General features: G+C 42.8%; 1 protein-coding gene across 1 annotated transcript in view; it reads left to right on the top strand.

The window, feature by feature from the left end:
- Positions 1-14381, top strand: part of LOC118206209 (LHFPL tetraspan subfamily member 2a protein-like) — a 50358-nt gene that overhangs the window by 19395 nt on the left and 16582 nt on the right. The window contains exon 2 of the mRNA XM_035378560.1: positions 838-894. The gene's annotated coding sequence lies outside the window, so the exon portion shown is untranslated. The remainder of the gene's footprint in view (positions 1-837; positions 895-14381) is intronic.

Genomic DNA, 14381 nt, shown 5'->3' on the forward strand with positions numbered 1-14381 from the left:
TTGGCTTTGCTGGTATGGAGGGCCCTTGGTCAGGGTAGAGATCTGTACTTTGGCTGGCTTGCTTGCGGCCTGGTCTATTGAGCGGTGGGCTGACCTTGGCCTAGGGTCCTGCAGTGATGCAGAGTTTAGAGATGCTCACTGCAGGCACTCAGCTGGATACCTAAACACTTCTCTGTTCACTTCCTGCTGTGGTCCTGCTGACCCCTCTCCCTGACTGCAGAATGGTGACTCTGCACTTCTGCAGATGTTATTTTTCCCTCTTTCAAATTCACATTCAGAAGGATTTGTTTAAATATCTTTCAGTGACAAACTTTCTCATACACAACCAGTTAAAACTGGTCTGGTCTGTTTCAGGACAAAGCCATTACAGTGCAAAATGGTGTATCACAAACTTATTCCGAGAAATTATATCTGAAAGTATTTCTTATGTGGACATTGCTTTTGTGTTACATAATTCATTTATTTTACTCAGGTCCCATTGGGCAGCCCTGTTCTCACTCCTGGATTAGCTAAATGGAGGATTATTCCTATGTCTAAAAAGGCCTCATTTAAACTGCCAGAGGGAAGTTTAATAAATTTAAGAAAGATTTAGATAATCCTCCAATTGTCTATATAACTGAATAAAAAATGCATCGTGAAGCATTTCTGGTAAATTCTGTGGGCTGGAGGTCTCCCTCATTCGCTCTCCAGGGATGTTTAGAGTTTGGGGAGGGAAATATATATTACCAAAGAAAGCGCAGCTTCTGTACTAAAGCCAGAAAATGCTAAAATCTTAGACTCTCAGCCAAAACTTAGATTTTCATTTCTTTGTTTTTTTTTTTGCCATTGCTTTTGCAGGACAGGAAGAGCTGGTGCTTGCGTACATTGAAGAGCAGAAGCCTACTGAAGCAGCAGGTATGAAAATGTGTGTGCATCTGTGTGTGAGTGAGTGTGCATACATTAGCATAATCAGTTTTTGTGCAGTAGTCTTTAATGTTAAGACACCTTATTGCCAGGAAGATAATAACTTAAAGAAAACATTTTTTTAATCCCAATAATGCAGTTTTAAATTCAACTTGTTTTCTAATCAGATGTATTGCAGAATGACTGTAAGATATTGCCACATAGACACATTGCCTTAATCCACAAGATGGCTTTAGATGTTAGCTTAAATAAATTATAGGGGGCCAAACACTAGAAACCACAAGATTAGCAAAAGTTAGGTTTAACAAGCACTTTTTGAGAGTGTGTCTCTGTCTAATCACCTCATAGTTGACAGGCAGAATCAACACTTTGAAATACAAAAATTTTTGAGCAACGGTTTTCAATCAGTGCTAGACAGGAGATCTTTTATTTAGGCTACAGACTTTTTGAGTTACCGTTGCACTTCCCTTAGTGTAATTGTAAGCTTCTATAGGAATGAGAGTATACATATTATCATCAGTAAAAAAATAAATATCTGTTGGTTTACAACCATTATGAAACCTCCAGTTTCATAAATATGTGTAGTCTAGCTGTCTGTATGCAGTGTATCACCTACATGGAAAAGTTCTTCTAAGTTTACTGTTGAATAAGCAGGAGTTGTTAACTTTTATATGAATACAATGGCAGACCATTGGCAGAATGTGTGCATGGTTTCTTGAAAACGCTGGAATCAAAGCTCCATTGATCAAATGTACAAACAGAATACACAACAAAGTTGCCAAGCAAAATAACTGTTTGAATCAGTTCTAAAGCCAGGTTTCACAAAAAATATCGGAGGCAAATATATCAGAACATAGCTAATTAAATGAAAATTCATTTTTGCATCAATGTCAGAAATATCATAATTACTGAAATATTTATTTCACAATGAGTACATATCTACCCATTACACAAGCAGATGAATGTGTTTGCTGTGCTTAAATTGCACGTTTAGGCCTGAAAAATGGTGTGAGAGATACGGTCCACAGGATAAGGGCATGCTTGATAAAAAGAGATTATGTGTGGAGGTACTGTACATGAAGCCCTACAGTGCTCAAGTTTTATCACAGATTGGTTCAACAGACCTCTTTTCTCAATATGCATCATGAAGAAGTTTGTGTGGACTTGGTTTTACACCCCCGACCCCCCCGTCGGGAGAACGGTGGTAACAGTGGGAAGTAAAGCAGGTCTCCCTGTTTCCAGCCACAACAGAGCCTGCTGCTTGGTTCTTTAACAGCTGCTCTTCCCCAACACCTGGCCTTTAAAATGGCCAGGCCTCTCTTGGATGTCTTCCAGAGCGGAATGTCTTTGTTGTGGAAGGGCAGTTGAGCCTGAGGATGAGGGTTTCTATAACAACTCCGCTTGTTATTTAACATTAATATACAATTTTCTGTATCGATTTACAAGAGACAAAACAGACAAGAGGGGTGTCTGTTTCCCTGTGGCTGAGGCCTAAAACATTGTCGGTGCTTCCACTGGCTGGACGAGTCATTTGTCTTCAGCTTTCCTTCCCCCTACAATATCTTGAAGTATTCTTGTCTGAAATCTGCCGTCTTCAAAACACCTGCTGCAGTTTTGTGTATCTGGCTGGCGCAATAGCGGGTTGATCGCGGGAGTCCTGGCCGCGCGCACAGAGAGGCGGAGGCGGTGGTGAAAGGCCTTTCTGTTTGAGAGCTGTCTGTTCCCCGCCTGCCAGAACACAGCCGTCAAAACCCCCCACCGCAACCGGCGTGCTCTTCCAGCTCCCTGAGATCAGGCCCCGATGTGGACGGCCTTCTGCCCGGCTGGCCGTTTGCGTGGAATTGAAAACCCAGACACAAAATCAGCTCTTAAAACTGTTTTCACGTTTCTCAATTACACTTTGATCTCTCTCGCTGATGTAAAATTACAGACCTATATTGTGCTCAGCTTTGATTCCGAAATGCTTCACTTGCGTACCTGAAGCCAAAGTGTGTATCAGATCTCTGGGACGGGGTTGGCGTGTGCTTCCTTGTTTGTGGTTTTATTGCGGCAATGGTACAGCATCATATTCAGCGCTGGGGCCTTCGTTGTGGGGCTGTGTGAAACGTAACCTAAAGGTTGAGAAGGATTCACCCGTCTGTGTTCAGGCCTCAGGGAGACTAGGAACAGGGCAGTTTCTGCAGTTAGTGTTGCAGAATAGCCACTGGTCAGGCTTAACTGCACACATACTGCTGCTCTGTGCAGAGGCAGATCCCCTTTAAGGAAAGGGCTGCTCGTTCCTGAAAGGCACTAGCTTTAATAAGGGGGCTGGGAACGGTTAAGTAGCTTATAGTATAATAGGTGCTCTGTATGGCTTAAAAGGCCAGCAGTTCCAGCTCTAGTTTGCATGTTTCTCAGTGGGAAATGGCTGAGGCTGTTGTTCTTTAAGCTCTTTAAAAAAAGGAAAAGAAAAGCAATAACCGCAGATTGGAAAGACAGAGAACACAGCCTACAACAGGAGTGAAAGCGGTGGGAACTCCTGACTCTCCCAGAATGCTTTGCTCGGTTGGGTAAGCTCCCCTGCAGTGTTTTCTTTGCTGTGGTTGAAGACTGAGATTTATAGAATTATGTGCCTATATGTATAGTAGATATGTGGGATTTTTTTTGCTGTCAGTGCACACGGCATTGAGAAATTCACTCATTTTTTTCCCCCAAGGAGTTAGATTTTCTAAATATTTGCATGGATGACTCCATATTTACCATAAATAGGCATTAAATGTAATTAAGAAGCATGATGCAGTAGTCATATTGTTCATTTTAAAGGTGGACAACATAATTATCTTTATGTGCTTCTTTAATCCTGAGTTTCTGTTAGGTCTTTCCATGCTATGAAGATGCTGATGTTTGAATGTTTTCCGGTGCCCTTGAAGTTTTTTTGTTTTTTTTCCCGCACCAGAAAGGTTTGGGGCGCCCTGAGAATCAACACAATCGTATTGTTTCTCAGGGTTCCCAAAACTTAATGTTTCTTTTCCAGCAAGTTTGTGTCTGTACATGGTCTCTTCCCAGTCATAGCAGAGGCTAAAGACATCATCCCTTTCTAATGCTCCTCCAAAATTGCATTTTTTGAGCGCCAAGCAAAAACACTGGGGTCAGTCCCGACCAGATTAAAGGCTATGCCTATCCAAACAGGCTGAGTTTTTGGAAAAATACGCTCCACTTTTAAGGGATACATGGAAATTCATGGCTCCAGAGGTGAAAAGGTGTGTCTCCTGCAGCTGCAACATTTCTATCACCTCAGGACCAAATGTTGTGCCTTATAAATGCAAAACCAGATCACTTCCATCAACTATAACCAGAAGAATGCAGTTCGTATACGCCCCTTTTCCCACGTGCCAAGAAGATATTTGAGTTTAATATTATCAATAATACTAAATCTCTTGTTAAGGTCTTTTGGTTAATACTGATTTGAATACTGAGTTGACAGTTTCATAACAAGTATCTGTTAAGTTTTTTCCATGTAGGCAGTGGTTGTTGAACATGTGACTGATCTAGTGGAAAAGCCTAGCATTATAGCCCAAATGTCATTATTTGATGTTATATCAAGTTATCAAGAAAAAGTTGTCATCATGTGGACTTCGATTTTTCCTTCCAAGAAAAACAAGAGAGAGTTCAGACTCAGTTTACAATATGATGCCCTGAACTGTAGCTATTACCAGTCATTATCTATAAAGGGTAGTTTATTCTGTAGCAACCCACAAGTAGCTTCAATTTCTTTCCGTGACACAGAATAGTCAAGAGCTGACAGAGCACTGAATATTAAAGATGAGCAGATGAGATTAAATATTATGTTAAAGCTGACCTCGGTGAATCCGTAAGTGCTGCCTGCAGTCGTGGAGTAATAAGAGCTCTGTTAGAGTAGGAGTCCGCTTGTTGGCCTGCTTTCTAGTTTGAGGGCTGTGGGCCTCTTGGTCCTGGTTCCACGTATGTGTGCAGGCAGCTGAGGCAATCTGTTCTCATTTCACACTCGTTTATGTGTGCCGCTAACTGGATTCATTTTTTGATTTTTATTTGTTTTGGGGGGGGGGGGGGGTCTCAAATCTACACATCTGCTGGTGACGAGAGGGTATTTGGGTCATTGTGAGTCATCGTCCCTGCCTGCCCCCCCCCCCTCCCCTCTCCTTCCCAGGCCAGCTTAAGAACTAATTGAGCAACAGGAGTATGGCAGACAGTAGGAATGTGATTAGCAGATGTTTGCTGGGTTGGGCCGTGTCCTCGGCCATGCACATGGTTGGGTAATACTAGAAGAATGGAGGCCAGACCAGGGCTGGGGTGACAGGCTCCTGGGGGGGCGGGAAGGGGGGGGGGGGTCTGTTGGTCATAAGACGCTGCAGCTGGGGTCTACTTAGCTTTCGGGTGGCCTGGCGGATGCAGGTGAGGGTGTAGAGTCGCCCTTCTCTGTGGGAGGTGGAAATAGCGGTGCTTAACTGTCATTCTACTCTCCCACTTGGTATTGACGTGTTGGGTTTTGCAGCCATTATGTCATAACACCATGTGTTGGGTATTAAAACTGACATATTCTCTGTATTGACCAGTCAATGGTGCAAGTAGGGACTTGCCAGTAAAGAAGGAAAATTAACAGTTTGAATGAGTAAATACCAGAATATTTACTGGTTTGTAGGCACACAAGAGAAGTGAGGATAGTGGATGAACACCTTGCAAACCTCAAAGAGGTATATAAAGTCCCCAGCCTCTCCCGTCTGCTTCTACGTTTTGTTTGACATTGAGCTGATTGCATTTACTGCTCACGTTTACCATTAATTTCCGTTCTGGATGGAAATTCTTACAACCCCTAACGGATTCATTTTTCCCACTTTTCATATTGGGGTAAACATAATTACCGCACAGGATTCCTGGTTTAAGTATCGCTGTGTGTTTGTTAGGTGACTCAGGTGAAGCGTTGATCATGGGCGCCAGTAGATAGGACCGAGGCTGGTTCTGGAATCTTGCTTGCTTTTGTTTCCCTCTCCCTGGGTGGGAAGCCCCTCCCCGGCAACTCGGCCTCCCTTGCCTGGGGCAAAACACCGGACCCAGCGACTATCAATGAATCGGTGCTTAATCTGGCCTTGTAATAGATGCTTGTTTAGCTTGGTCTGATAACCAGGGCTCGTTTACCTCGGTCTGATAAACCGGTGCTTTTTTTCAGCCTGGCTTCTCTCACAGGTCACCGAGAGATGGAGTGTTGAGAGTTTCCATATGAAGTTGGGAGGGACTGTGCTAGAAATGAGGCCCAAAGTAACGGGCTCAAATTTACAAGAAGGATTATTATTTTGCAAAAGTTTGGTCTGTTTTTGCATTTAGGCCTCATCATCTCTGCAGCAGACTTCCCTCCTCTCTCTCTCTCCCACGAGTGTACAGTAGATGGCTGAGGAGGCAAATTGGCTCAGAGTTGAATGACAGAAGGAGCATAGCACAGCCCCTGTGATGACAGTAGTGCCCTTAAACACAGTGTAGGCCAGCTTTTTTCTTTCTAGTAATTTAGTTCCCACTCTGCTTTTGAAATACTGAGGCCTTGATAACTTCAGAATGTATTTCTCTACACAATCAGGTAGAAACACTGGGTTTTTAGACAGCGCTTTATTTAGCATGCCTGGAGTCAATGAAAGGATAATTATTGCTTATTAACAAAATGTAGCATAATTTAAGAGAACTTCAAACATCCAGGTGGAAAAGAAGTAAATAGTAAGCACTGTCTGCTTGTACATTATAACTTACTGAAGGTATAATATTGGCTTTGGATGAGACTTAGCTTATTGTCTGATTGTCCTGGCTCTGTTGTTAGCCAGGTGGCTGCAAATGATAGATATATAGCTTATCCATTGGGATGCTGAATAGTTGTGTGTTCATTCATTGCGCTGCCTGCTTTAGAGGAACCAGCTGTGTTTTAACAATGGCCGTGTGCATTGTGTTATAGAGCTGGGTCTCTGGTGGAATGTCTTTGATAAAAGGCTTGCTTAATGTCTATGGAGAGGAGACACCAAGGATGAAGTACCTCAGAGCAGGGGGGTACACCTCAGAGGGGGGGGGGGACATCTTTCAGAATGACAGTCTATGGTGGGCGCCTAAGGTTAGCCACAGGAAGAACATCTGACCACAGTCTGACGAACAGGGCGTCTGTCCTGGAGAGACCTGCTGCTCTTTTTCAGAGCTGTTTTTCTGTTTCCCATCTGTGCTCTGTGATAGATCCTCATCCTGTCCATTGCTAGGCTATCGCAAATTCAAAGACTGCTTAATTAATTACAGCTCTAATACTATTTCTGTCCAGGGGCATGTCCAAAGGTGTGGCTGGTGTGGCACTGGCAACCACTGGACTTTGATTGCCCAACCAAAGGTGCCGCTCCTATTTGTCCACCTGAAATAGTGCACTACCATTGGCTAATATAACTGTCGATACTGTGGTTGCCCCCACCCCATGAAGAAAACCCCAGTAATGCCCCTATTTCTGTCATTATTAAGGCAGACCTTTCTGCCCGCCACTGTTTCCCGTTCTGTGGCGGCCCCCTCAGACGGCTCCACTGTCAGAGAGAGGCTGTCCTGCAGGCGTAATAACAAGGCCCCTGATTTTCAGCCCTATTTTCAAACTGTTTATGCGCTTCCTCATTGGATATAATGAGTGGTGTGTGTTTCATTCACAGGACTACTCTGGAAGAGTTATTTCGGCGTAACCCAGGTCTCAATAGACGCCTTTGTCAGTGAAGGAGGAGGAACTGAGTCGTAAAATGTGTTTTAAAACGGGATGCTTTGTTGCGCACCTCCGTGTATTAATGACAGGTGATTACAGTCGACAGTGTGTTTGGGTGCACTGTAAAACTGCTCTAGGATTAAATTAGTGCTTCAACATACGCACTGCCAAGGTCATGACAGCATACTACATTCACCTGTACTAATGAGGTCTATGTAGCACGTAGATACTTACATACACATTTTGTTGTGTTGCTTTACCCAGGATTAGGCCTGACTAGTCCTCTGATATTCATTCAGGTGTGCAATCGGTGTGCTTTACAGAAATGACGGGCCATTTCCATCCATTGTTTACAGGAAGCTGGAAAATATTATGTTGAATTGGAGAAATCTCCAGGCAGCTTTGAAAAGGAGAGAGAGAATATCAAGCACAGATGAGATTTACACGTGTGGCATTTTTCCCAGAGCTGAAGCTGTTTGAAATCACCTCTTGTCTAGCCATTTTCCCCGATATGCTCAAGTTTGGACAAATTTGGCTCGCAGTCATACTGAAGATATACACATTCTGACAACCGTATCACGATGAAACCAAGGCTGTTTGTATCGCTGTGTGTCCTGGCAGGCTAGTATGATTTCCATCAGTTTGACCAAGTTTCCCTCTTGATGACAGGCAGCCTTCCATTTTTATCTTGTTGTTATATTTTGGATAAAAATTGGATATAATCATATGACAATCTTCTGTGCCTTTAATCTTTACCAGTGTCTTTGGTATTTTCATTTATTTATGTATTTATTTTACAGAATGTGGTGTTAACTCAATTCAATTTTGGTCAAGACACTGAAATCCCATATTCTGCACTAGAGAATAATTATGTATGTTTTATTTATACTTTCTGTACCATTATGGTATTCAAGATAAAAGTAAACATTGGTAGAGCCTTTGCTGGCACTTTATTACCTCTGACGTACTGTGGAGTAGTTATGTGGTTTGCCCTGAGTGCAGTCGTCGGGGACAGGAAGTGAGAAAAAAATACTATTTTGTTACCCATTTGTAGCATTCCTCTTTAACGGAATCCCCAGCACTGCTGCCCATTTCCGTGTCTTAAGAGCTGTCTGCAACTATCAGTCTGTCAGACTCATTAACTTCCTGTTTAACTGAGCTGTTTCCTGTGTAACTGAAATACATGTGCAAGTCATTTTGCCCAAGTAAATTTGAAAACGAACAGGGCTTGCAGTATGAACAGAAGGAACTGATTTGACACATTTGGTAAATTTCCACATTATATGCACAAAGCCCTTGTTAACTTTACTTTAAAGAACTGAGAAAATATTCAGCTTTTTTGCAGAATTTGCATATGTCTTAAGGTGGAAGTGTACTTACTGCAGAAATGAACTTTCAGTTTGTCTGAACTAAATTACTTTTTAGAGATTTTATTCCATATTGACTTTGGACACTGCAGTGTGCACTAGCTGTGACGTTTGCACACCGACGTAAAACGCACACCTGCAATTGGTCTAAAATATCACATGGGTGGCTGCGTACTCTCTCTGTCTCATCTCCTTGTCTGATTGAGCAGATGGACATACCATCTACTCTTTCTTCTTTCTTTTTTTTGCAGCGTTAAATAAACTAATGCGACTTTGAGATCATCAACGTCCATCTTTGTAGTCATCAATGTCCATTGATCTTTTGTCATGATTTACTGCGAGTTTGGTTCAGAGGATCGGGGCGCTCTGAAGGCTACGAGGCTGAAGGTCCCCAGGGCCTTGGGGGACTATCTTGTCTGGGGTCTAGCTCACTCGTTAAAACAGCACCCCGGACATTTTACGACAACCCAGACAGGATGGGTGAAAACAAACATGACCCTGTGAACTGCCAATCCTCCGTTCAGTGGCGTTAATGGCAGCGGCTTCATTTCAGTTCAGTTCCTGCTTTAAAAATGGCCGTTATGCAACTTACCTGAAGGTGTGTCAAGGGCACCAAACAAAGGGCCCAGCCCTCAATCGACAGATAAGGTCAATTATAGAATACTTTGTTTTCCATCAATTTTAAATTGATTTACTGATGTTTTCAAAGGTACCAATGGCTTCAATTAGGGTTTGTGATGAATAAATGAGCTGTCACCTTAATTTCAACCTCTGTTGGCGGTTAGACCCCAAGATGTAGGTTACTGACCTATAAAGTGTTCTAGCATTTTGCATAAGTAGCTTGTTTTTTTGATTGTGAACTATCATTTAAGTCATACGAGGTATGAAAAGGAGGGGCAGCTCATGCAGCAAAATGACAGTTGTCTGTATTTCACTTTGACATTTCAAAGAAAAAAGAATTAATACAAAGTGTAGTGTGTTGCTGACAGAAACAAACAACTAAATACCAAAAAATCTTTCTGGGTGGGCGCAAATCTATTTTGGCGAGACACCCTAATAAATTAATTGTAAGGGAAACACTGGTTCTATAGTAAGCGCCAGGTCCGTTCAGTTGGTTGTTTTGCTGGCCCAATGTGGAGTGAGATCTTCTGACTGCGTTATTCACGTTAACGGCTGCTGACTGGCATCGCTGGCCTACATGATGTCATGGTTGTAAAGTCAAACCACAAATAGTTCCAGAGCCAAAACTATTGAGATGTCTACAGCCATTTGCAAAAACAAGAATGATTGCAATCTCAGTTGTAGGCATATAATGTGTCAGTACAGAAATAATGTCTCAGTTTGTTATATTACCAAAATCTAATCAAGAGAGTCAGGGAGACCACGCTTTACTGATTTAAAGATACGTTCTAGTTCCAGTGACAGCACCAAAGATGATCTCTTGTTTCAACCTGGCAGACAGACACTACACACTCATGTTTAATTTCAAAGCTTTCTAAATAAAACATTTGGAGAGGTACTTCCTGTTTCTTTCTGCAATCATTTCAGTTTAGTATTCTTCAGAGGACATCAGATACACAGACTCAGATATGTTATTACTTCTGCAACAGTACTGTGATGTTTTGAAGTTGTCTCTTTGCTCCTTTAAAGCGTTGCGTATTTATTTCATATGGTATTATGTAGCATTATAGGTTTAGTCATATTCTATATTTACACAAAGTGTGCGGTTTGGAGATAGTGTTCCTGTTTCTTTTCAACTGCTAGTGGACTGTGTCTGAGAATGGCAGTCTAAACCACACAAGCTTTGTTCAGTACTCTTTCCTACAAATTACAGTTAGCGGCATTAAGGGGCTACCAGCGACTGGCGGTAACCCTCTCATCCTGGTGTGGAGGAATGCTGTGTTTAGATACAACCGTGAAAGGTTCCCAAACACGATAAATCGTGCAGATCATATGCATGATGTGCGAGTGTTGGTCACGCATTGCATTTCTTGGACCTTTTGTCATGACTCCTCCTAAAAGTTGAACTCCAAAAGCTTCAAATCATTTGTGTGATAAAGTTCGAAGACAAACATCCTTTCAACATCATAGAGAAATGGTTGGCACATTTGTTTTTAGTCTGTTCTTTTGCATTTTTGGGATGTACTAAAACTAATCTATAATGTAGGAATTTATGTAATTATAGCTGAAAACAGAGACAATCTTTATTGTACGTACATCACAAATTAAATGATTTGCCTCTGGTGAAATTTTAGTTTGCTATAAATATTACCGCCAAGAGAACACCATTCCCTGATGAAGGGAACATGCCTAAAACCTTTGAATCCCTTGAGCTGGTTTTCATGTTAAACGGAGGAGAAGTCCACGTCACGTTCATGAATCAGTTCTGGGGAAGTGTTTTGGTTTCGCCCGGCGGAGCGTAACCCTGCAGCTTTCTGAAGGGACACCGAGAGGGCCACGGGTTGGCGCCACCTTCGGTCTGCGGACGGCCTCTGGAACCGGAGGACCACCTGAGCGCTGGTGGGCTCGTTTATCCGGGATTTTCCTCCGACTGCCCAAGCTGTAATTGCCCGTCTCTCCTTGAAACCCCCCCTCGGTGTTTGTGGTATCAGCGTATCGAACCTCCCTCCCCGGCCCATACGGCTGTCAGTCCTAGAGCGCTGAGAGAGATATCACCAACTCCCACTCCTCCCTTTGTGGGGAGGGTTGTTTGGATTGTATTCCCTGTGTTTCACTGTGATTTTGGCTCTGTAAAGTTATATATTTAATTAAATATATATTTCTTTTTAAACACGCTGTTGTTTTTGTACGTATTCTTTGAAAAGAAATCAGGTGCTCCCACGGACTGTAAATTGCTCAAACTCTTTCTTGCACAAACGTTCAGAATCACTCTTTCTTGGCAATGAGGAAGGATTGATTCTGATCATTTTGTCTGATAAAGACCTTGTACAAGATACAATCGGTGGGAGTGCATTTTTATTAGTGCAGTACACTTTTTTCTTCAAGCAGCTGTTTCTCCAAAATGGTTGTGTGTGGTAACCTTACCATTTCAGTTCACTGCTTGAATAAAAGCATTGATCAATCACATGCTGGGCAGGCACCTTTGTGTTAGCGGATATGAAATGATGATCCAGTGACAGCCTGCCGGTTGAAGCCATGTGTCATTTGAATTCAAACGAAGTTCAGGAATAGCAAGAGGAAGCGAAAAGAGCAAGGTGTGCTCTATTTCCGTCTTTTCCTGATCCCACAAGTAAATCCTGGAATTCTCCTGGGGAATTCTCTACGGGCTGTGGAAATATTCCGGCTGACCCTCAGACACTGACCTTTGACCTTTGGTTCTGGGGTCAGCTGGGCGGCAGGGCCCCTTCCACAGAATATTAATAAGGCCCTTTTCACTCCGCCTGGCTCTCAGGTTTCACCCGGCTCTGACCTCCAATAGACGTGACCTCACTCCTCTGAGACTTTTTGACCTCCCTCACGCTTTTTAGGAGTTTTAAATTAGGATTTGAGGGTGGGGGTCTCCAGACAGTCCTCACCGCAATCCGATTGGATTAGTTTGTACAAGCAGAAATATCCCACATATTTGCACCCTCCTGTCAGCTGTTCTTGACATCTCACCTCCTCCCCATCTTCACGTTTCCCATTTACATGGTGGTCCTATGTGTACAGATTGGGTCAGCACCCTGGTTCTGACAGGCAGGAGTGACCCCTTCCTCTGACTCCAGGCCAGTGAGTCATCTACCTCCCATACGCTATTCAGTGTTAAATACCATAAATGCTACTTAGCAATACTTCCACTACTCTAAATTGAAGCTAATGCTGTAAAGCAACAGAGCTCTCTGTAATCTGTATGCAAGTTCATGTGTTGCTTACTTCCACTCCTGGTGTATGGTGAATTGATGACGTTCTGTTCAATCATGCTGAAATGGTATGTTTTCCCCTCACTACAAAATGGTGTTTTCTGATGTGCATAAGTATACATGAACATAAACATGATTGTTGTAAAACATTGATAGAAGTAATGGTGTTTAAATATTTGAGTCCAGCTGCAAAGGCATATTGACAGTTCTGCCCAACTAAGCTTGTAGAGCTGCAATTGCATCTCTCAGCATGGTCTTGTATCATTCAATGTGCATAAAAATACATTAATGAGGGACATTCTACTGCAAACAGGAAGTTGATGCTCATGCTCACAGTTCACACTGTTAGGAGTATTTAGGTTGCTGGTGTCTGAGTGTTGTTTTATTGCTTCACTGCAGTCGTTACTTCCTTTTAGATCAACGGGCTTCCTCACCTCCTTCCTGATAAATATATAAAAGATAAAAGATTACAAGTAAATCATGATAAATAAAAACCGCAGGGAGTTTTCTCCCATACAAACACACATTCTGAAGATATTCAATACAACACTGTAAATTGCTCTTTATTGCACAAACGTTCACTAGCTTGCAGAAACAGTCACACACAGAACAGCCTCACAGAAACAGTCACACACAGGACAGCCTTTGAATTCCTCCCCACTGCTCCCACATCCCTCTTTGCTTCCAGACACCTGTAAACTGCAGTCTGCTGCGCTGGCCAAAACAGAAGGAAGCCTTTTGATAAAAGAGGTGATTTCCGTGAATAGGGCCGCAGCCATGGCAACCTCATCATTGTTTCCTTTCCTTTAATAGGAATGGGATAAGGAAGGTCCCGGTGATGTCACACAAGTGATTCGGCAGGGAAAACAACAGCTGCGTTATATCTGGCCTGCTTGGCGGCGGGGGTGGTGATTATGCCAGTGGTTTGTTAGCGGTTTGACATGTAAATTTCTTCTTGCAGATCCGAGTGCATGGATTTATGGCTGTAAAGCGGGTTGCGGGGCAAAGCAGCTTGACTTTTCAAGCAAGTCTGCTGTGGTCAAAGGCTTGCTCTGTCAAATGAATCACGGTTCTCCTTCGGTTCAGCTGACACAAGCAGAATAATGTGTTCATCTCCCATGCGGAATGTATTTATTTAGCATGGATTATGAACACAGAACTCATTAAAGAGCCATCCCTACACAAGATCCCTGTGAGAAATACATTTATTCTGCCAAGGGATGCTGTGTTTAGGGGGTGACAATGGCTGTCTGTAAACTCAATTTGGCCCTTGCTAATTCCTGGCCCTGAGGCTGATGACACTAATTATAAACCCAGATTACAAACCACTGCTCTGCAGTACTTTGTGATTCACTCTGGCTTTAGAATTATTTTACTGATTTATTAGAGATCATTGTTAAATTCACTGATGTCATTTTTTCCCCTGATATTATTTTACGCTGCAGCCTGTCTCAGTCAGTGATCCTTCTCCCAGCCTCTCCTGCTGGTTGGTTTCTGGAAGACCGACTTTGTGGCATTTAAATAGCTCGGTCT

Source organism: Anguilla anguilla, chromosome 10, assembly GCF_013347855.1.
Source record: "Anguilla anguilla isolate fAngAng1 chromosome 10, fAngAng1.pri, whole genome shotgun sequence".
NCBI classification, from domain to species: domain Eukaryota; kingdom Metazoa; phylum Chordata; class Actinopteri; order Anguilliformes; family Anguillidae; genus Anguilla; species Anguilla anguilla.